The sequence below is a fragment of the Dama dama genome, chromosome 20 (genome assembly GCF_033118175.1).
Source record: "Dama dama isolate Ldn47 chromosome 20, ASM3311817v1, whole genome shotgun sequence".
Lineage (NCBI taxonomy): Eukaryota > Metazoa > Chordata > Mammalia > Artiodactyla > Cervidae > Dama > Dama dama.
Genome location: NC_083700.1, coordinates 19,521,781 through 19,543,167, shown reverse-complemented (window position 1 = coordinate 19,543,167; position 21,387 = coordinate 19,521,781).

Genomic DNA, 21,387 nt, shown 5'->3' with positions numbered 1-21,387 from the left:
TGAATATATAAAATAGAAAACTAATGAGAAGCTACTGTGCGGCATGGGGAACTCTACCCAATACACTGTGGTAACCTAACTGGGAAGGAAATCCAAAAAGAGGAGGAGTATACATATGTGTGCTTGCTAAGTTGCTTCAGTCGTGTCTGATTCTTTGCGACCCTACAGACTGTAGCCCACCAGGCTCCTCTGTCCATGGGATTCACCAGGCAAGAATACTGGAGTCGGCTGCCATAACCTCCTCCAGGGGATCTTCCTGTCTCAAGCATCGAACCCATGTCTCTAACATCTCCTGCACTGGCAAGCATGTTCTTGATCACTAGCGCCACCCATACATGTGGTTGATTCATTTTGCTGTAAAGCAGAAAGTAACATTGTAAAACAACTATACTCCAATAAAAAATTTTAAATATATGCACTAATGGTAAATGAGCATGTGGAAAGATGTTCAATATCATTAGTCATTGCATGTGTGCCTGCTCAGTCGTGTCTGACTCTTTGCAACCCCATGAACCCCATGGATCCCACGGACCCTGCTAGACTCCTTGTCCATGGGATTTTCCTGGCAAGAATACTGGAATAGGTTGCTGTTTCCTCCTCGGGGGATCTTCCCAACCCAGGGATCAAACCCACATCTCCTGTATTGGCAGGAGGATTCTTTACCACTGAGCCACCTGGGAATCCCAGCTATTAGTCATTAGGGAAATACAAATTATTAATAAAACTACAACGAGATACCACTAACACCTAGTAGAATAGTCTTTTTTAAATCTAGTAATACAAAGTACTACCTGGGATACAGAGCAACTAGAACTCTTGCAATGAAAAAATGGTATAGCTGCTTTGGAAAATTAACAGTTTCTTACCAATGTAAATGTGCATTCACTGTCTGACTTCACAGTCTCACTCCCAGCTATTTACCCAAGTGAAGTGAAAATTTATATGCACATAGAAGCCTGTATGCAAATATTTATAGTAGCTTCACTTGTGATAACCAAAGACTGAAGACAACTGAAATGTCCTTCATATGATGAATTAGGCTTTGAAACAAAAATGGATTCACAGTTTTATATACAACAAAATTGATGAATCTCAAATCCATTTGCTTAGTGAAAAAAGTCAGGCTCAGAAGGCCAAATTCTCTGTGACTCCATTTACATGACATTCTGGAAAAAGACAAAGCTATAGGGACAGAAATCAGTTGTGCCAGGTCCTGGGGTTGGAGGGAGAGGTTGACTACAAAGGTACATGAGGGTTTTTTTTTGGATAATGACACTGTTCTATGTCTTGATTCTGATGGTGGTTAAACAGACATTGTATTTGTCAAAGCTTGCAGGACTGTACACTAAAAGGATTACATTTTAGTATATGTAAATTACATCTTAATAAAATTTTTTAAATAAATTTAAAACATATTACCTTTACGATGTTTTTCTGGAACTCACTCGCTTTTTCAATCATCCAGTGGATGTTGGCAATTTGATCTCTGGTTCCTCTGCTTTTTCTAAAACCAGCTTGAACATCTGGAAATTCATGATTCACGTATTGCTAAAGCCTGGCTTGGTGAATTTTAAGCATCAATTTACTAGCGTGTGAGATGAGTGCAATTGTGCAGTAGTTTGAGCATTTTTTGGCATTGCTTTTCTTTGGGATTGGAATGAAAACTGACCTTTTCCAGTCCTGTGGCCACTGCTGAGTTTTCCAAATTTTCTGGCATATTGAGTGCGGCACTTTGACAGCATCATCTTTCAGGATTTGAAATAGCTCAACTGGAATTCCATCACCTCCACTAGCTTTGTTCATAGTGATGCTTCCTAAGGCCCACTTGACTTCACATTCCAAGATGTCTGGCACTAGGTGAATGATCATACCATAGTGATTATCTGGGTAGTGAAGATCTTTTTTGTACAGTTCTTCTGTGTATTCTTGCCACCTCTTCTTAATATCTTCTGCTTCTGCTAGGTCCATACCATTTCTGTCCTTTATTGAGCCCATCTTTGCATGAAATGTTCCCTTGGTATCTCTAATTTTCTTGAAGAGATCTCTAGTCTTTCCCATTCTACTGTTTTCCTCTATTTCTTCTCATTGATCACTGAGGAAGGCTTTCTTATCTCTCCTTGCTATTCTTCGGAACTCTGTGTGGATCACAATAAACTGTGGAAAATTCTGAAAGAGATGGGAATACCAGACCACCTGACCTGCCTCTTGAGAAACCTGTACACAGATCAGGAAGCAACAGTTGTAACTGGGCATGGAACAACAGACTGGTTCCAAATAGGAAAAGGAGTACGTCAAGGCTGTATATTGTCACCCTGCTTATTTAACTTATATGCAGAGTACATCATGAGAACGCTGGGCTGGAGGAAGCACAAGCTGGAATTAAGATTGCCAGGAGAAATATCAATAACTTCAAATATGCAGAAGACACCATCCTTATGACAGAAAGTGAAGAAGGACTAAAGAGCCACTTGATGAAAGTGAAAGAGGAGAGTGAAAAAGTTGGCTTAAAGTTCAACATTCAGAAAACTAAGATCATGGCATCTGGTCCCATCACTTCATGGCAAACAGATGGGGCAACAGTGGAAACAGTGGCTGACTTTATTTTTCTTGGCTCCAAAATCACTGCAGATGGTGATTGTAGCCATGAAATTAAAAGACACTTATTCCTTGGAAGGAAGGTTATGACCAACCTAGATAGCATATTAAAAAGCAGAGACAGAGATATTAATTTGCCAACAAAGGTCCATCTAGTCAAGGCTATGGTTTTTCCAGTGGTCATGTATGGATGTGAGAGTTGGACTGTGAAGAAAGCTGAGCACTGAAAAAATTGATGCTTTTGAGCTGTGGTGTTGGAGAAGACTCTTGAGAGTCCTTTGGCCTGAAAGTAGATCCAACCAGTCCATCCTAAAGAATATCTGTCCTGGGTGTTCATTGGAAGGACTGATGTTGAAGCTGAAACTCCAATACTTTGGCCACCTCATGCGAAGAGCTGACTCATTTGAAAAGACCCTGATGCTGGGAAAGATGGAGGGCAGGAGGAGAAGGGGACAACAGAGGATGAGATGATTGGATGGCATCACTGACTCAATGGACATGGGTTTGGGTGGACTCCGGGAGTTGGTGATGGACAGGGAGGCCTGGCGTTCTGTGGTTCATGGGGTCGCAAGGAGTCAAACACGACTGAGTAACTGAACTGAACTGAACTGAATGAACCTTTATCATAACTTCTGTTGCTGGCCTATTTTTTCCCTTGTTTAAAATTAATTTTTATTGGAATATAGTTGCTTTACAGTGCTGTGTTAGTTTCTACTGTACAGTAAAGTGAATCAGTTATGTATACAATTATATCCCCTCTTTTTTGGATTTCCATCCCATTTAGGTCAACACAGAGCAGAGCTCCTCCTGCTATATAATAGGTTCTCATTAGTTCCCTATTTTATACATAGTATCAATCATGTATCTTTGTCAATCCCAACCTCCCAATTCATCCCACCACCCCTTTTCCTCCTTAGTGTCCATATGTTTGTCCTCTACATCTGTGTCTATTTCTGTTTTGTAAATAAGATAATCTATGCCATTTTTTAAGATTTCACATACATGCATTGGTATACGATATTTGTTTTTATGACTTACTTCAGTCTGTATGGCAGTCTCTAGATCCATTCACATATCTATCAGTGACTCAGTTTCATTCCTTTTTATGACTGAGTAACATTAAATTATAGTTTCCTCTGGGTATATGCCCAAGAGTGGGATTGCTGGGTCATATGCTAGTTCTATTTTTAGTTTTTTAAGGAACCTCCATACTCTTCTCCATAGTGGATGTATCAATTTATATTTCCACCAACAGTGCAAGAAGGTTCCCTTTTGTCCACACTCTCTCTAGCATTTATTTTTCATAGAATTTTTGATGATGACCATTCTGACATGTGAGGTGATACTTTATAGTAGTTTTAATCTGCCTTTCTCTAATAATTAGTGATGTTGAGCATCTTTTCATGTGTCTCTTGGCCATCTGCATGTTCTCTTTGGAGAAATGTCTATTTAGGTCTTCTGCCCATTTTTTGATTGGGTTATTTGTTTTGTTTTGTTTTGTTTTTTTTTTTTTTTTATATTGAGCTGCATGAGCTGTTTAGACATTTTGGAGAGTAATCCTTTGTCAGGTGCTTAATTTGCAAACATTTTCTCCAGTTCCAAATACTGTCTTTTTATCTTGTTTATGTTTTCCTTTACTATGAAAAAGATTTTAAATTTAATTAGGTCCCATGTGTTAAAGTTTGTTTTTATTTTCATTACTCTAGGAAGTGGGTCAGAAAAGATCCTGTTGCTATTTATGTCAAAGAGTGTTCTAGGTGGCCACTCTATTTAATATCCCCTTTCCAGCACTCCCACTTCTGTTTCTCTTTGCTTTATTTTTTCCATAGTGATTATCATTAACCAACATACTATGTAATTTACTTATGTGTTATGACACTATCTGTTATGGTATGTGTCTCTCTGGTATGTAAGCTCTGTAAGGGTAGCACTTTATCAGTTTTATTTATGGCTGTATTCCAAATACCTGGAACAATGCCTGACACTTCACAGGATACATAAAATATTTATTGAATAAAATACTCTGGTTTCTCTCAGATTGTATAAATCTTTTGCCTTTTTGTTTATTGAATAGTGAATAAATTAATGAATAATATAGCATCAGGAGATCTCCTGTTTTCTTCTACTTCTTCCTAGTTTTATTCCCTGGATAAATTATATAGACTCTCTCTTTACTCAGCTATCTCTTCTATAAAATGGGGTGATAACATATGCTTTACTTCAAAGGGCTTCATGAAGATAAAATGGAAAAAAATGTATAAAAGCTTATTATAAACTCAATAGTATAAAAAATATTACCATCATTATTATTGCTTCTTAAAATTCATGTAATCTTTAATTTTTTGTTTACACCTTTCTTTTCTCTTTCCCACTTATGTAACATGAACAGTCTCAGATCTGCAACTTACACCTTGTCATCTCTTGACCTAATTATTTAAAATGTGAAATGTTTTGTCAGCCCACCTAGATTTTAAGTTCAGACAGTGGAAACCATAGTGCTATATTATGTGCTTTAAATTCTTCCTGGTAAAATGATTTTGTTCTTTTTATTCAACCAAGAAATCAACCAATGCAAAGGCCTCAAGGTGGAATGTACCTAGCAAGTTCAGGGAGAAATCAGGAGGCCAGTGGGACTGGAGCAGAGTGAATGAAGGGGAGAGAAATCAGAATGTGTGCCCCACAACTTTAGGCCTTAGATTTGGCTTTTACTTTAAGTGAGATGGGGAATTATTGTCAGGTTTAGAACAGAAGGGTGATCAGATTTCTTTTTTCAGAGCTTCTTTCTACCCACTGAAGTTGTAGACTATGAAGGAGCAAGGGTAGAATTGAGGAGACAAGTTATGAAGCTATTGTAATAATGCAGGCAAGACATGATTTGTTAAATATATAATTATTTTTGATCAAATTTATCCTTGTTGTTCAGTCACTAAGTTGTGTCCAATCCTTTGTGACCCAATGAACAGCAGCACGCCAGACTTCTCTGTCCTGCACTATGTCCCAGAGTTTGCTCAAACTCATGTTTATAGAGTCAATGATGCCATCCAACCATCTAATTCTCTGTCACCCTCTTCTTCCCCTCAAAAGTGTTTCCTTATTGATGTAAATAAGCAACAAAGGAAAAAATATTTTGTCAGTTCACATGTCATCAGGCTTAGAAAATGTGATCATTTTACTCTATTTCCTAAACACTTGACATAGTAAACAAAACACATGCTGAAAAGTTGCTTATTAGTTGGTGGATTTGAATTCTTGTTAACAGGGTTGAAAGTTGTGCAGTCTTCTTAAAGAATCTAAAATCGTCTTGTCTTGCTCTTTGAGCCTGCGGGTAGAGAAGTACCTGGGACCTTTTCCAGCTGGAGGTGTTGGTTGTGAGATGGGCCAAGTTGTGTGACAAAGCCGCCTAGGATTGATGCACTTGGATATCCTCCCCATCTCGCTATTCTGGGTCACAAGCACCAGTAGGAGCACTTGACACATGGAGACTCCATGAACAGGCCAGTGTGCATCCCAGCACAGGCCAGGTCCTGTCTAGCAATCCTGCCTGCTCATTGGGATACAGTCACCACTACTGAATATTATTATTTTTTTTTTTAGTATCTGGAAAGTTATTTACCAAGGAAGTTACAACTTCCAGGGAATCAATGAGGGCCTCACAGAAGTGAGTTTTCTTCAGTTAACAGCACAACATCTGAAGTAGAATGGGTTTGGGTTTTATTCTTCTTTCTGTTTCTTGGCTGGGTCACCCTGGACAGTGATTGAATTTCTGTGATCTTGCATTTCCTCAAATGTAAAATTGATATTCATTCATTTAATCACTCATTCACTAAGCATGAGCTAGACATTGTGTTAGATGCTGGGAATACAGTGGTGAATGAATAGATGTGGTCTTTGCCTTCAAGGCATTTACATTATAAAGGATAATAATAATAAATATCTCGTAGTGTTGCTCTAATGATAAATAAGAAAATATGTGGATAGTGAATACTATGGGTCATCTTCTCTACTGTTACCTTTTCTAGGAACTTCCCATCCCCTTCTAAGCCCTCTCCATGGTTATTTGGTCCAGGTCATCTGCCCAGTCAAGACAGGCCAATGGACATCTTTTCTTGGGATTCAGTGCTAGCACTCTGTGGTTTCATTCTTAGTCTCTACATAGTGTCTTACATGGAGGGGGCATTGACGCCAGAAGTATGAACAGCAGTTTAGTTTGAGAAGCAGGAAAAACCACTCTCAAGCAGAGGCGCAAAGAAGACTGGAGACACGAGATGACAGAAGTCCTGATGGCAGGGTCCTCCCTGACTCCAGTGCATTGCCAGGACCAACTGTGTCCTTGCCCTTAGGTCTAGTGACACATCTTTGTATCTTTATCTATGCAGTAATTTTGCTTAAATAAGCTCAAACTAGTCTTTGTTACTCCCAGCCAGTCACAACACACTGAAGGTACTGAAAAAGTGAAAACTTGGGACTTCCCTGGTGGTCCAGTGGCTGGGACTCCATGCTCCCAATGCAGGAGCCCTGGGTTCAATCTCTGGTCAGGGAACTAAATTACACATGCTACAACTATTAATAAGAGTTCATATGCTGCAACTAAGACCCAATGAAGTCAAATAAGTATTTTTTAAAAGTGAAATCTTATAATCATTATTTAGAAACATGCAACTTTCTGTATTTTTTTCTATCCCTCCCCTCACTCCCAAAACACACCCTCTACCACCACCACACACATCTTTAGGCAGAACATCACTCTCTCTCCAATTCTGTCTACCCCAAGTTCTGAACAATGCCCTGGAGAGCCCCATCTGGATGTCTAACAGAAACATCAAACCCAAACCTAACATGTCCCAAACTGAAATTCCTTATCCCAATCAATTCACTTAGCTTCATATACTTCTTCTGTCTGTCAGCATTAAACTCACTCATCCAGTTGCTCAAAATCCTGCGAGTTATCCTAGATTTCTCCTGCTTATGCATTTCCCACACCCATTCAGTCAACGAGCTATATGGTGGTAATGTCCATACATCCGACTTTTGTGACCCCATGGACTGTAGCTTGCCAGGCTCCTCTGTCCATGGGATTCTCCAGACAAGAATATTGGAGTGGGTTACCATTTCCTTCTCCAAGGGATCTTCCCAACCCAGGAATTAAACCCAGGTTTCCTGCATTGCAGGCAGATTCTCTACTGACTGAGCTACAAGGGGACCCCAGCAAGCTGTATAGATTTTGTGTTCTAAACACCTCATGAATTCTTCCTCTCTACTTCATCCCCACAGTCACTGCAGCTGTTTCGGTCACATCACTGCTCTTCTAAGCTCTAGTTCTGGCTTCCTATCAGTCTCTTTTCTTCCATCCTGCTGTTTCCTAGCTCACCTTTCTCATTTCAGCCAGAGAAAACTGTGTGGGAAGTAAGTTGATCAAATCACGCCTCTCACAGAGTAACCAACCATCCTAGTTTGCCCAGAACTGAGGGGTTTCCTGGGTCTCAGGACTGCCATACTACAACCAGGACAATCCTCACTTGACTGGGGTGGTTCATCTCCTCCCTGCTTAAAAGATTTAAATGACTTCTCATTACAAGCAGAACTGATCACAACAGAAGGAGGTAGAAGGAAACATTTCTTCATCTCCCCTTTCTTCTCTGACATTGTTTTCTGCACCTCCCCATAGTGGGCAAATGATCCGTTAATATCAAACGCCCTTGGAGTTCTCTAAATGCTCAGTGCAGTTTCACACCTCTGTGCTTTTGCATGGGCTGCTTTTCTGTCAAAAATAAACTCCATCTTCTATCTGTCTGCAAATTGATCTGTGCTGCCAAACCTTGTTCAAATTGCTACTTGGTCTGTGAAGTCTTCCTAGACACATTCTCTCTCTTTCTTAAAGAAACCACTCATTCTTTGATCTCCTTATACATACTCATATTGTTGCTCTAATTCCACTGAATTGTAATATTTTGGGTTGCCTGCTTTCTAGACTATTCTTTGATGGTAGGGATTCATCTTATTTCTTCATGGTATTCCAGCGTCTATACCTGCCATGCACACAGCATGGGGTTGGGACAGTTTGTTGAACAGAACCAAACTAAACTTTAATGAATTATGGCTGACCAAATATTCATATATAATTAGTTCATTTGATCCTCACACTAGCCATTAGAAGTATCATTATCTCCATTTTAAGAAATGAGCCCAAAGAGACCACTTGATTTGTTTCAATCACACAGATAGAGGAGAAGAGACAAGCTCAGACCTAGGCTTTCTGACCTGAAATCCATTGTTGAAGAGGAGGAGCCAAGATGGCAGAGGAATAGGACGGGGAGACCACTTTCTCTCCTACAAATTAATCAAAAGAACAATTGAACGCAGAGCAAACTTCACAAAACAACTTCTGATCGCTAGCTGAGGTCATCAGGCGCCCAGAAAAGCAGCCCATTGTCTTCAAAAGGAGGTAGGACAAAATATAAAAAATAAAAAGAGAGACAAAAGAGCTAAGGGCAGAGATCCCTCCCAGGAAAGGAGTCTTAATAGAGGAAGTTTCCAAACACCAGGAAACCCTTGCACTGGCGGGTCTGGGGGAAGTTTTTGAATCTCGGAGGGCAACCTGACTGGGAGGGGAACAATATATAAAACCCACAGATAACGTGCCTAAAAGCAACTCCCAGCAGAAAGTACCCCAGACGCCCGCACGTGGGGGCTGAACGGAGAGGAGGAGGCGGCATTGTTTAGGGTAAGGACCGGGCCTGAGTGCCCTGAGGGCAATCAGAGGCTTTTGAGAGTTACCAACTTAAACTGTGGGACAGCAAGAGAGAGAGAGAGATAATTAACCGGCCTGAACACACTGCCGGCCTTTCGCAGAACAAAGGGACCGAGCAAGTCCAGAGAAGAGCTCGCAGGCTGTGGACCGGCCCAGCCCCGCAAGAGGCAGGAGGCAGTGGGGAGGGAAAAGGGGCAGGCTCGGCCCCAAGGACCGCATCCCCTACCGCACTGCAAACAGGCCTCCAGTTTCTAATCAAAGACCTCCTGAGATTCTGGATGGTCGACATCCACCAGGAGGGTCGCGGCGAGACACAGGGCGCAAGCACCCGACCGGCGCGGGTGGGGTCTGGGGCTGGGGACGCGGAGGGCAGAGGGCGCACGCACCTGACTGGTGCGGGCGGGGACTGAGACTGGGACCTCGGAGGGGAGAAGGCGCACCGCACCCAGGAAGAATGCGCCCGTCAAGTTCCTGGCAGCCTGAGCCGCTCAGACGGGGAAGGCACAAAAAGCAGGTGCAGCTTTTTGTTCCACGCTTTTGTGGAACACCCGAGGGCTGGAACCGCGCGCAGCGCAGGGCACACTCCATGTAGACCAGCCAGGAGCCTGAGCAGCATAGATAGGGAAAGCAGCGCCAGCCCCTCCCCACAGCGCGACAGAACTAGCGACCTGAATAAGAGACCACCTCCGCCCGCCTGTGTCAGGGCAGAAATGAGGCTCTGAAGAGACCGGCAAACAGAAGCCAAATAAACAAAGGGAACCGCTTCAGAAGGGACCAGTGCAACAGATTAAAATCCCTGTAGATAACACCAACTACACCGGAAGGGGCCTGTAGATATCGAGAAGTGTAAGCTGGAATAAGGAGCTATCTGAAACTGAACCGAACCCACACTGACAGCAACAGCTCCAGAGAAATTCCTAGATATATTTTTACTTTTTTTTTTTAATTAAAAATTTTTTTTTCTTTTTTCTCTTTTATTTTAAAATTCCCTATTACTTCCCCATTACTCCTTAACTTTCATTTCCATAGATTTTTACAATTTTTTTAATTAGGAAAAAAATTTTTTTCTTGTTTATTTTTTCCTTTTTCTCTTCTTTTTTCTATTTTTCTTTTTCTCTTATTTCCTTTTAAAGTCCTCTATTACTCCTCTACTACTCCTTAATTTTCATTTTCATTACACTATAACTTTGAAAAAAAAAGGAGAGAAGCCCTATTTTTAAACCGAACTTCATATATATTTCTAAAAATTTTTTGTGTTTTGGTTTTTGTTTTTAATATTGTATTTTTAAGAGTCTAACCTCTACTCTAGATTTTTAATCTTTGTTTTTCAGTATATGATATAAATTGTGGACATTTAAGAATCCAATATTCAGTTCCCATTTTTATTCAGGAGTGTGTTGATTATTCTCTCCCAATCTTGACTCTCTGTTTTCTACCTCAGAACACCTCTATTTCCTCCTTTCCCCTTCCCTTCCCAATCCAATTCTGTGAATCTTTGTGGGTGTCTGGGCTACGGAGAACACTCTGGGAACAGACAACTGTGTAGATCTCTCTCCTCTTGAATCCCCCTTTTTCTCCTCCTGCTCATCTCTATCTGCCTCCTCCCTCTCCTCTTCTTCATGTAACTCTGTGAACCTCTCTGGGTGTCCCTCATGGGGGAGAATCTTTTCACCATTAACCTAGAAGTTTTATTGTCAGTGCTGTATAGTTGGAGAAGTCTTGAGACTACTGGAAGAATAAAACTGAAATCCAGAGGCAGCAGACTTAAGCCCAAAACCTGAGAACACCAGAAAACTCCTGACTACATGGAACATTAAGTAATAAGAGACTGTCCAAAAGCCTCCATACCTACACTGAAACCAACCACCACCCAAGAGCCAATAAGTTTTAGAGCAAGACATACCACGCAAATTCTCCAGCAACACAGGAATGTAGCCCTGAACATCAACATACAGGCTACCCAAGGTCACACCTAACACATAGACCCATCTCAAAACTCATTACTGGGCACTCCATTGCACTCCAGAGAGAAGAAATCTAGTTCCATGCACCAGAACACCGACACAAGCTTCCCTAACCAGGAAACCTTGACAAGCCAATTGTCCAACCCCACCCACCGGGGGGAAACCTCCACAATAAAAAGCAACCACAGACCTCCAGAACACAGAAAGCCCACTCCAGACACAGCAATCTAAACAAGATGAAAAGGCAGAGAAATACCCAACAGGTAAAGGAACATGAAAAATACCCACCAAGTCAAACAAAAGAGGAGGAGATAGGGAATCTACCTGAAAAAGAATTTAGAATAATGATAATAAAAATGATCCAAAATCTTGAAAACAAAATGGAGTTACAGATAAATAGCCTGGAGACAAAGATTGAGAAGATGCAAGAAATGTTTAATAAATACCTAGAAGAAATAAAAAAGAGTCAATTAAAAATGAATAATGCAATGAATGAGATCAAAAACACTCTGGAGGGAACCAACAGTAGAATAATGGAGACAGAAGATAGGATAAGTGAGGTAGAAGATAAAATGGTGGAAATAAATGAAGCAGAGAGGAAAAAAGAAAAAAGGATCAAAAGAAATGAGGACAACCTCAGGGACCTCTGGGACAATGTGAAACGGCCCAACATTCGAATCATAGGAGTCCCAGAAGAAGAAGACAAAAAGAAAGGCCATGAGAAAATACTCAAGGAGATAATAGCTGAAAACTTCCCTAAAATGGGGAAGGAAATAGCCACCCAAGCCCAAGAAACCCAGAGAGTCCCAAACAGGATAAACCCAAGGCAAAACACCCCAAGACACATATTAATCAAATTAACAAAGATCAAACACAAAGAACAAATATTAAAAGCAGCAAGGGAGAAACAACAAATAACACACAAAGGGATTCCCATAAGGATAACAGCTGATCTATCAATAGAAACCCTCCAGGCCAGAAGGGAATGGCAGGACATACTGAAAGTAATGAAAGAGAATAACCTACAACCTAGATTACTGTACCCAGCAAGGATCTCATTCAGATATGAAGGAGAATTCAAAAGCTTTATAGACAAGCAAAAGCTGAGAGAATTCAGCACCACCAAACCAGCTCTTCAACAAATGCTAAAGGATCTTCTCTAGACAGGACATGCAGAAAGGTTGTATAAATGTGAACCCAAAACAACAAAGTAAATGGCAACGGGACCACACCTATCAATAATTACCTTAAATGTAAATGGGTTGAATGCCCCAATGAAAAGACAAAGACTGGCTGAATGGATACAAAAACAAGACCCCTATATACGCTGTCTGCAAGAGACCCACCTCAAAACAAGAGACACATACAGACTAAAAGTGAAGGGCTGGAAAAAAATATTTCACGCAAACGGAGAACAAAAGAAATCAGGAGTCACAATACTCATATCAGATAAAATAGACTTTCATATAAAGGACGTGAAAAGAGACAAAGAAGGACACTACATAATGATCAAAGGATCAATCCAAGAAGAAGATATAACAATTATAAATATATATGCACCCAACATAGGAGCACTGCAATATGTATGGCAAATGCTAACGAGTATGAAAGAGGAAATTAATAGTAACACAATAATAGTGGGAGACTTTAATACCCCACTCACAACTATGGATAGATCAACTAAACAGAAAATTAACAAGGAAACACGAACCTTAAATGACACAATGGACCAGCTAGACCTAATTGATATCTATAGGACATTTCACCCCAAAACAATAAACTTCACCTTTTTCTCAAGTGCACACGGAACCTTCTTCAGAATAGATCACATCCTGGGCCATAAATCTAGTCTTGGAAAATTCAAAAAAACTGAAATCATTCCAGTCATCTTTTCTGACCACAGTGCAGTGAGATTAGATCTCAATTACAGGAAAAAAATTGTTAAAAATTCAAACATATGGAGGCTAAATAACACGCTTCTGAATAACCAACAAATCATAGAAGAAATCAAAAAAGAAATCAAAATATGCATAGAAATGAATGAAAATGAAAACACAACAACCCAAAACCTATGGGACACTGTAAGAGCAGTGCTAAGGGGAAGGCTCATAGCATTACAGGCTTACCTCAAGAAACAAGAAAAAAGTCAAATAAATAACCTGACTCTACACCTAAAGCAACTAGAGAAGAAAGAAATGAAGAACCCCAGGATTAGTACAAGGAAAGAAATCTTAAGAATTAGGGCAGAAATAAATGCAAAAGAAACTAAAGAGACCATAGCAAAAATCAACAAAGCTAAAAGCTGTTTTTTTAAAAAAATAAACAAAATTGACAAACCACTAGCAAGACTCTTTAAGAAACAAAGAGAGAAGAATCAAATGAACAAAATTAGAAATGAAAATGGAGAGATGACAACAGACAACACTGAAATACAAAGGATCATAAGAGACTACTACCAGCGGCTCTATGCCAATAAAATGGACAACTTGGAAGAAATGGACAAATTCTTAGAAAAGTATAACTTTCCAAAACTGAACCAGGAAGAAATAGAAGATCTTAACAGAGCCATCACAAGCAAGGAAATCAAAACTGTAATTAAAAATCTTCCTGCAAGCCAAAGCCCAGGACCAGACAGCTTCACAGCTGAATTCTACCAAAAATTTAGAGAAGAGCTAACACCTATCTTACTCAAACTCTTCCAGAAAATTGCAGAAGAAGGTAAGCTTCCAAACTCATTCTATGAGGCCACCATCACCCTAATTCCAAAACCAGACAGAGATGCCACAAAAAAAGAAAACTACAGGCCGATATCACTGATGAACATAGATGCAAAAATCCTTAACAAAATTCTAGCAAACAGAATCCAACAACATATTAAAAAAATCATACACCATGACCAAGTGGGCTTTATCCCAGGAATGCAAGGATTCTTTAATATCCACAAATCAATCAATGTAATACACCACATTAACAAATTGAAAGATAAAAACCATATGATCATCTCAATAGATGCAGAGAAAGCCTTTGATAAAATTCAACACCCATTTATGATTAAAACTCTCCAGAGAGCAGGAATAGAAGGAACATACCTCAACAAAATAAAAGCTATATATGACAAACCCACAGCAAGCATTACCCTCAATGGTGAAAAATTGAAAGCATTTCCCCTAAAGTCAGGAACTAGACAAGGGTGCCCACTCTCACCACTACTATTGAACATAGTGTTGGAAGTTTTGGCCACAGCAATCAGAGCAGAAAAAGAAGTAAAAGGAATCCAGATAGGAAAAGAAGAAGTGAAACTCTCGCTGTTTGCAGATGACATGATCCTCTACATAGAAACCCTAAAAACTCTACCAGAAAATTACTAGAGTTAATCAATGAATATAGTAAAGTTGCAGGATATAAAATTAACACACAGAAATCCCTTGCATTCCTATATACTAACAATGAAAAAACAGAAAGAGAAATTAAGGAAACAATACCATTCACCATTGCAACAAAAAGAATAAAATACTTAGGAGTATATCTACCGAAAGAAACAAAAGACCTATACATAGAAAACTATAAAACACTGATGAACGAAATCAAAGAGGACACAAACAGATGGAGAAACATACCGTGTTCATGGAATGGAAGAATCAATATTGTCAAAATGGCTATACTACCCAAAGCAATCTATAGATTCAATGCAATCCCTATCAAGCTACCAACGGTATTTTTCACAGAACTAGACCAAAGAATTTCACAATTTGTATGGAAATACAAAAAAACCTCGAATAGCCAAAGTAATCTTGAGAAAGAAGAATGGAACTGGAGGAATCAACCTGCCTGACTTCAGACTCTACTACAAAGCCACAGTCATCAAGACAGTATGGTACTGGCACAAAGACAGAATATGGATCAATGGAACAGAATAGAAAGCCCAAAGATAAATCCATGAACCTATGGACACCTTATCTTCGACAAAGGAGGCAAGGATACACAATGGAAAAAAGACAACCTCTTTAACAAGTGGTGCTGGGAAAACTGGTCAACCACTTGTAAAAGAATGAAACTAGAACACTTTCTAACACTATACACAAAAATAAACTCAAAATGGATTAAAGATCTAAATGTAAGACCAGAAACTATAAAACTCCTAGAGGAGAACATAGGCACAACACTCTCCGACATGAATCACAGCAGGATCCTCTATGACCCACCTCCCAGAATACTGGAAATAAAAGCAAAACTAAACAAATGGGACCTAATGAAACTTAAAAGCTTTTGCACAAGAAAGGAAACTATAAGTAAGGTGAAAAGACAGCCCTCAGATTGGGAGAAAATAATAGCAAATGAAGCAACAGACAAAGGATTAATCTCAAAAATATACAAGCAACTCCTGAAGCTCAATTCCAGAAAATAAATGACCCAATCAAAAAATGGGCCAAAGAACTAAACAGACATTTCTCCAAAGACATACAGATGGCTAACAAACACATGAAAAGATGCTCAACATCACTTATTATCAGAGAAATGCAAATCAAAACCAAATGAGGTACCATTACACGCCAGTCAGGATGGCAGCTATCCAGAAGTCTACAAGCAATAAATGCTGGAGAGGGTGTGGAGAAAAGGGATCCCTCTTACACTGTTGGTGGGAATACAAACTAGTACAGCCACTATGGAGAACAATGTGGAGATTTCTTAAAAAACTGGAAATAGAACTGCCATATGACCTAGCAATCCCACTTCTGGGCATACACACTGAGGAAACCAGATCTGAAAGAGATACGTGCACCCCAATGTTCATCGCAGCACTGTTTATAATAGCCAGGACTTGGAAGCAACCTAGATGCCCATCAGCAGACGAATGGATAAGGAAGCTGTGGTACATATACACTGTGGAATATTACTCAGCCATTAAAAAGTATTCATTTGAATCAGTTCTAATAAGATGGATGAAACTGGGGCCAATATACAGAGTGAAGTAAGCCAGAAAGATAAAGAACATTATAGCATACTAACACGTATATATGGAATTTAGAAAGATGGTAATGATAACCCTATATGCAAAACAGAAAAAGAGACACAGATGTACAGAACAGACTTTTGGACTCTGTGGGAGTAGGCGAGGGTGGGATGTTTTGAGAGGACAGCATGTATATTATCTAGTGTGAAACAGATCACCAGCCCAGGTGGGATGCATGAGACAAGTGCTCGGGCCTGATGCACTGGGAAGACCCAGAGGAATCGGGTGGAGAGGGAGGTGGGAGGGGGTATAGGGATGGGGAATACATGTAACTCCATGGCTGATTCATGTCAATGTATGACAAAACCCACTGCAATGTTGTGAAGTAATTAGCCTCCAACTAATAAAAATAAATGAAAAAAAAAATTAAAAAATAAAAAAAGAAATCCATTGTTTTGTTCATTAGAACCATGTGGTTATTTACATAATGATCATTGTGGCAGACAGAACAGTGGTCCTTCAGAGATGGCTGTATCCTTATCCTTGGAACCTGTGAATTGTGTTACCTTACATGGCTAAAGGGATTTGCAAATTTGTTAAATCAAAGTGCTTGAGATGGGGAGTGGGTTCTGGATTATCCAGGTGGGCCTAAATGTAATCACAGTGGTCCTTATAAGAGGGAGGCAAGAGGGTCAGAGAGAGGAGATATGATAATGGGAGCAGAGGCCAGAGTGTTGCACTTTAAAGATGGAGGAGGGGTCCATAAGCCAAAGAATGCAGTCAGCCACTAGATGCTGGAAAAGAAAGATATGAACTCTCTCCTAGAGCCTCCGGATGGAATGCAATGTTTGTGTTGCATACTTTCAGATACTCCTAGATGGCATGGCTCCAGTCTTTCACTTCCTAAATCCCATGTCTCAAATAATCAATTTTAGGGTAATAATGGTGCAGTTTGAGAACTGCCTATTGATTGATTTCTGTAGCATTCCTGTAGACACTTGGTAAATATCCACTGATATATGCTTTAGAATCTATAAATGTGAATTTCCAAAATCAGATACAGAAACCAATCTCATGATCTTTGTTTGATCCTCTCTAAACTCTGGGAGAAGGCTTATTGTTTTCCATCATAGAGATTAACTCAGTATGAAATGATCTCCAGTGGATCTAATTAGGAATGGACAAAATCATTAAGATAGAATTTCTAAGGAGGCCAACACAATGTCTTTCTGCAACCCTACCCAGCATGTTACATTTTTCAGTTTGCACATAAGTGAACTTGTGCGACATCTCAACTCTAGATATCTGCTTATCAATATTTCTTATTCCTATAATTTTATACACACAAAGAAATATATAGTCTTTTTGTTTGTTTTCCACAGTGTTTATCACTTGCTACGTATGTATTCCTCCAGCTTCTTGTTTAACTCATGGCCAAAGATAAGAGCATGACCGTAATTAGATAATATATTCATAAGACAGTAGCTGTTGTCTTGCCTTATTTTGGAAAACTAAACTATTCTATCACTCTTTAAAAGTTATACTTGATTTTAAGAAAGGAGGATTTAAGTCAGGACATGGAAACAACCTAGATGTCCATTGACAGACGAATGGATAAGAGAGCTGTGGTACATAGACACAATAGAATATTACTTAGCCATTAAAAAGAATGCTTTTGAATCAGTTTGAATGAGGTGGATGAAACTGGAGCCTATTATACAGAGTGAAGTAAGTCAGAAAGAAAAACACCAATACAGTATACCAACAAATATATGTGGAATTTTAAAAAAAGGTAATGATGACCCTATATGAGAGACAGCAAAAGAGACACAGATATAAAGAATAGTCTTTTGGACTCTGTGGGAGAAGGCGAGGGTGGGATGATTTGAGAGGGTAGTGTTGAAACATGTATATTATCATATGTGAAACAGATCGGCAGTCCAGGTTTGATGCATGAGACAGGCTGCTCAAGGCTGGTGCCCTGGGATGACCCAGAGGGATGGGATGGGGAGGGAGGTGGGAGGGGGGCTCTGGATGGGGGACACATGTGCGCCAATGGCAGATTCATGTCAATATTTGGCAAAAACCACTACAATATTGTAAAGTAATTAGCCTCCAATTAAAATAAATAAATTAATTTTAAAAAAGAAAATACTAAAAAAATAAATAAATAAAAAGGAGGATTTAGAGGTGTCTAGAAAGAAATGCCAACTGGAGAAGGCAATGGCACCCCACTCCAGTACTCTTGCCTGGAAAATCCCATGGACAGAAGAGCCTGGTAGGCTGCAGTCCATGGGGTCGCTAAGAGTCGGGCATGACTGAGCGACTTCACCTTTTACTTTCATGCAGTGGAGAAGGAAATGGCAACCCACTCCAGTGTTCTTGCCTGGAGAATCCCAGGGACAGAGGAGCTTAGTGGGCTGCCGTCTATGGGGTCGCACAGAGTCGGACACGACTGAAGCTACTTAGCAGCAGTAGCAGCATTAAATGAATAAATATATGACAGATGGTGATAAGTACTGTGGAGAAAATAAAGGAGGATTGGGAGTTGAGGGTGTGGGGTGTATTTTACATATGGTGTTGAGAGAAGGCCAAACTGGAAAGTGACATTTGTACAAAGGCGTGCTCCCAGGGAAAAAGTTTTCAAGGGAGAAATACAAGGGTAAAGGTCCTGTGGTAGGAGCTGTTTGGTGCATTTAAGGGATAGCAAGAAAGTGTGGCTGGAGTAAAGTGAGCAAGGGAGAGAGGGATAGAGGATGAGATTAGAAATGTGGTGGAGGCAAGATCTTATGCTATAAAACAGTTGCTGAATAGGAAAGTTTTGAGTGTAAGCTAGACCAAGCTGTAAGCGTGACCAGACACAAATGAAAAAGCTATTTGGTGGTTGTCAGAGGGGAGTAGAGTGGGATTGGGTAAAATGGGTGAAGGAGATCAAGAGGTACAAACTTCCAGTTATGAAATAAGTAAGTCATGGGATATATGGTACAGCATGTTGGCTGTAGTCAATACCATTGTATTCAAACTTGCAAGATGCTAAGAAAGTAAATCTTAATAATTCTCATCTCAAGAAATAATAAATTTTGTAATGTTGTGTGGTGTCGGATGGTAACTAGACTTATTATCATTTCATGATATATACAAATCATTATGTTGTACACCTGAAGCTAGTCTAATGTGTTAATTATACTTTTGAAATACATCTATTTCATAGTACATATTGTACATCAAGTGGAAGGAAAATAAAGAGTATGCTTGGCAAACCTAGGTGAACATATCCTTATTTGCCCCATATTTACGGTAAAATAGGTAAATGGCACCAAGAGAACAACTAGGAAGAGAAATCAGATTTTAGTGCAGAGCCAGTAAAGGTATTATTACCATATGCTTATTATGTGTCAGGAATATACTGAGCACTTTAACTGTAGTATTTCTTTGATCCTTAACTATTATTAGCCCTGTTTTGTAGGTGAGTTATGGAGAGGTTAAGCAACTTTCTCAAAGTTAAACCAGGATTTAACTCAGGCAGTCTGGCTTCCCAGGTGGCACAGTGGTAAAGAATCCTCCTGCCAATGTAGGAGACACAAAAGACGCAGGTTTGATCCCTGGGTCAGGAAAATCCCCTGGAGGAGGAAATGGTAACCTGCTTCAATATTCTTGCAGGGAAAATCCCGTGGACAGATGAATCTGGAGGGCTGTCGTCCATGGCGTGGCAAAGAGTTGGACACGACTGAGCATGAGCATGAATGAACGAACAAAGTCTACACTATGGATTACAAAAGTAGGCAGCCTCTGTATTTGAAATAAGAGAAAGACAGCTGGCTGTCAAAGAGGATTCAGAAGCCCAGCTTCCGCATGCCTTGAGTAAATTAGGCCCTCATTGTGTTTAAACTCTGTTGCATCCAAGTAATTAGCTAAACCCTGTGTATTCAGTTGGCTTTGGAGCCTGCACTACCTGAGGCATCATATTTCCAGTGGTGTAGTTAAGAACCATCTTGTTCTCTAAACAAGTAGCTGGGTATAATCATGATGAATCACTACTTAGGAAGGTGTTGAAGAGGATCCAGTGTCAGCCCCACAATGTGTGCAAGTCCCATACCCATGGCCTGGTTCTTTATTGATGAGGCAGCCAAGAATTCAAGGCTTATGTCTGAGATGACAGCATCCAATTATGCAAGAGTATTGTGGAAGTAATGGCACCCAAGAAGAAGTTTGCTGTCAAGAATGCAGGAAACATTTTAGGTTGACAGGTGCCAAGAATCCAAAGGAATTGTGTCAGCTGTGTCCCCAGTTTTTTTTCCAGCTGACACTGCCAAGAAAAACAGAATTGAGTGGTAGTAGCAGTGTTAGTAGCTCAGTCATGTCTGACTCTTTGTGACCACAAGGACTGTAGCCTGCCAGGATCCTCTGTCCATGGGATTCTCCAGGCAAGAATACTGGAGTGGATTGCCATTCCCTTCTCCAGAGGATCTTCCCTACCCAGGAATTAAACCTGGGTCTCCTGCATTGCAGGCAGATTCTTTAACGTCTAAGCTATAGGAAAGTCCCTTGAGCTGAGTGGAGGTCAGAATAATTAGATTTGTGTTCTTTTTTCCTTTCAAAAAGAGTCAGGACACCTGTGTCAATACTAGACCTGGTATACCCATCTTGTTTTGATTAGGAAAAGGGAGCCAATATGAGTATTATGAGAATAAGAGATTTAATGTAGGGATCAGAGATTATGTGAATGTGGGAGGAACTGAGAGAGTGAAAGTCTCCAGAGGATTCGAGAAGAAGACATGTGGGGAAGTTCTAGAAACTGGCCACCTTTACCTCCGTGGAATAAGGACTTCCTCTTTGCTCCTACCATCCATGTTTCACACACGTTTCGTTCATTGAAAATGAAAGTGAAGTCGCTCAGTCATGTCCGACTCTTTGTGACCCCATGGATTGTAGCCTACCACACTCCTCTGTCCATGGGATTTTCCAGGCAAGAGTACTGGAGTGGTCTGCCATTTCCTTCTCCAGAGGATCTTCCCAACCCAGGCATCGAACCTGGCTCTCCTGCCTTGTACCAGATGCTTTACCGTCTGAGCCACAAGCAAGTTCTTTCATTGACAAACTGTAATTTCGAACTATATAGGAAGGAGTTC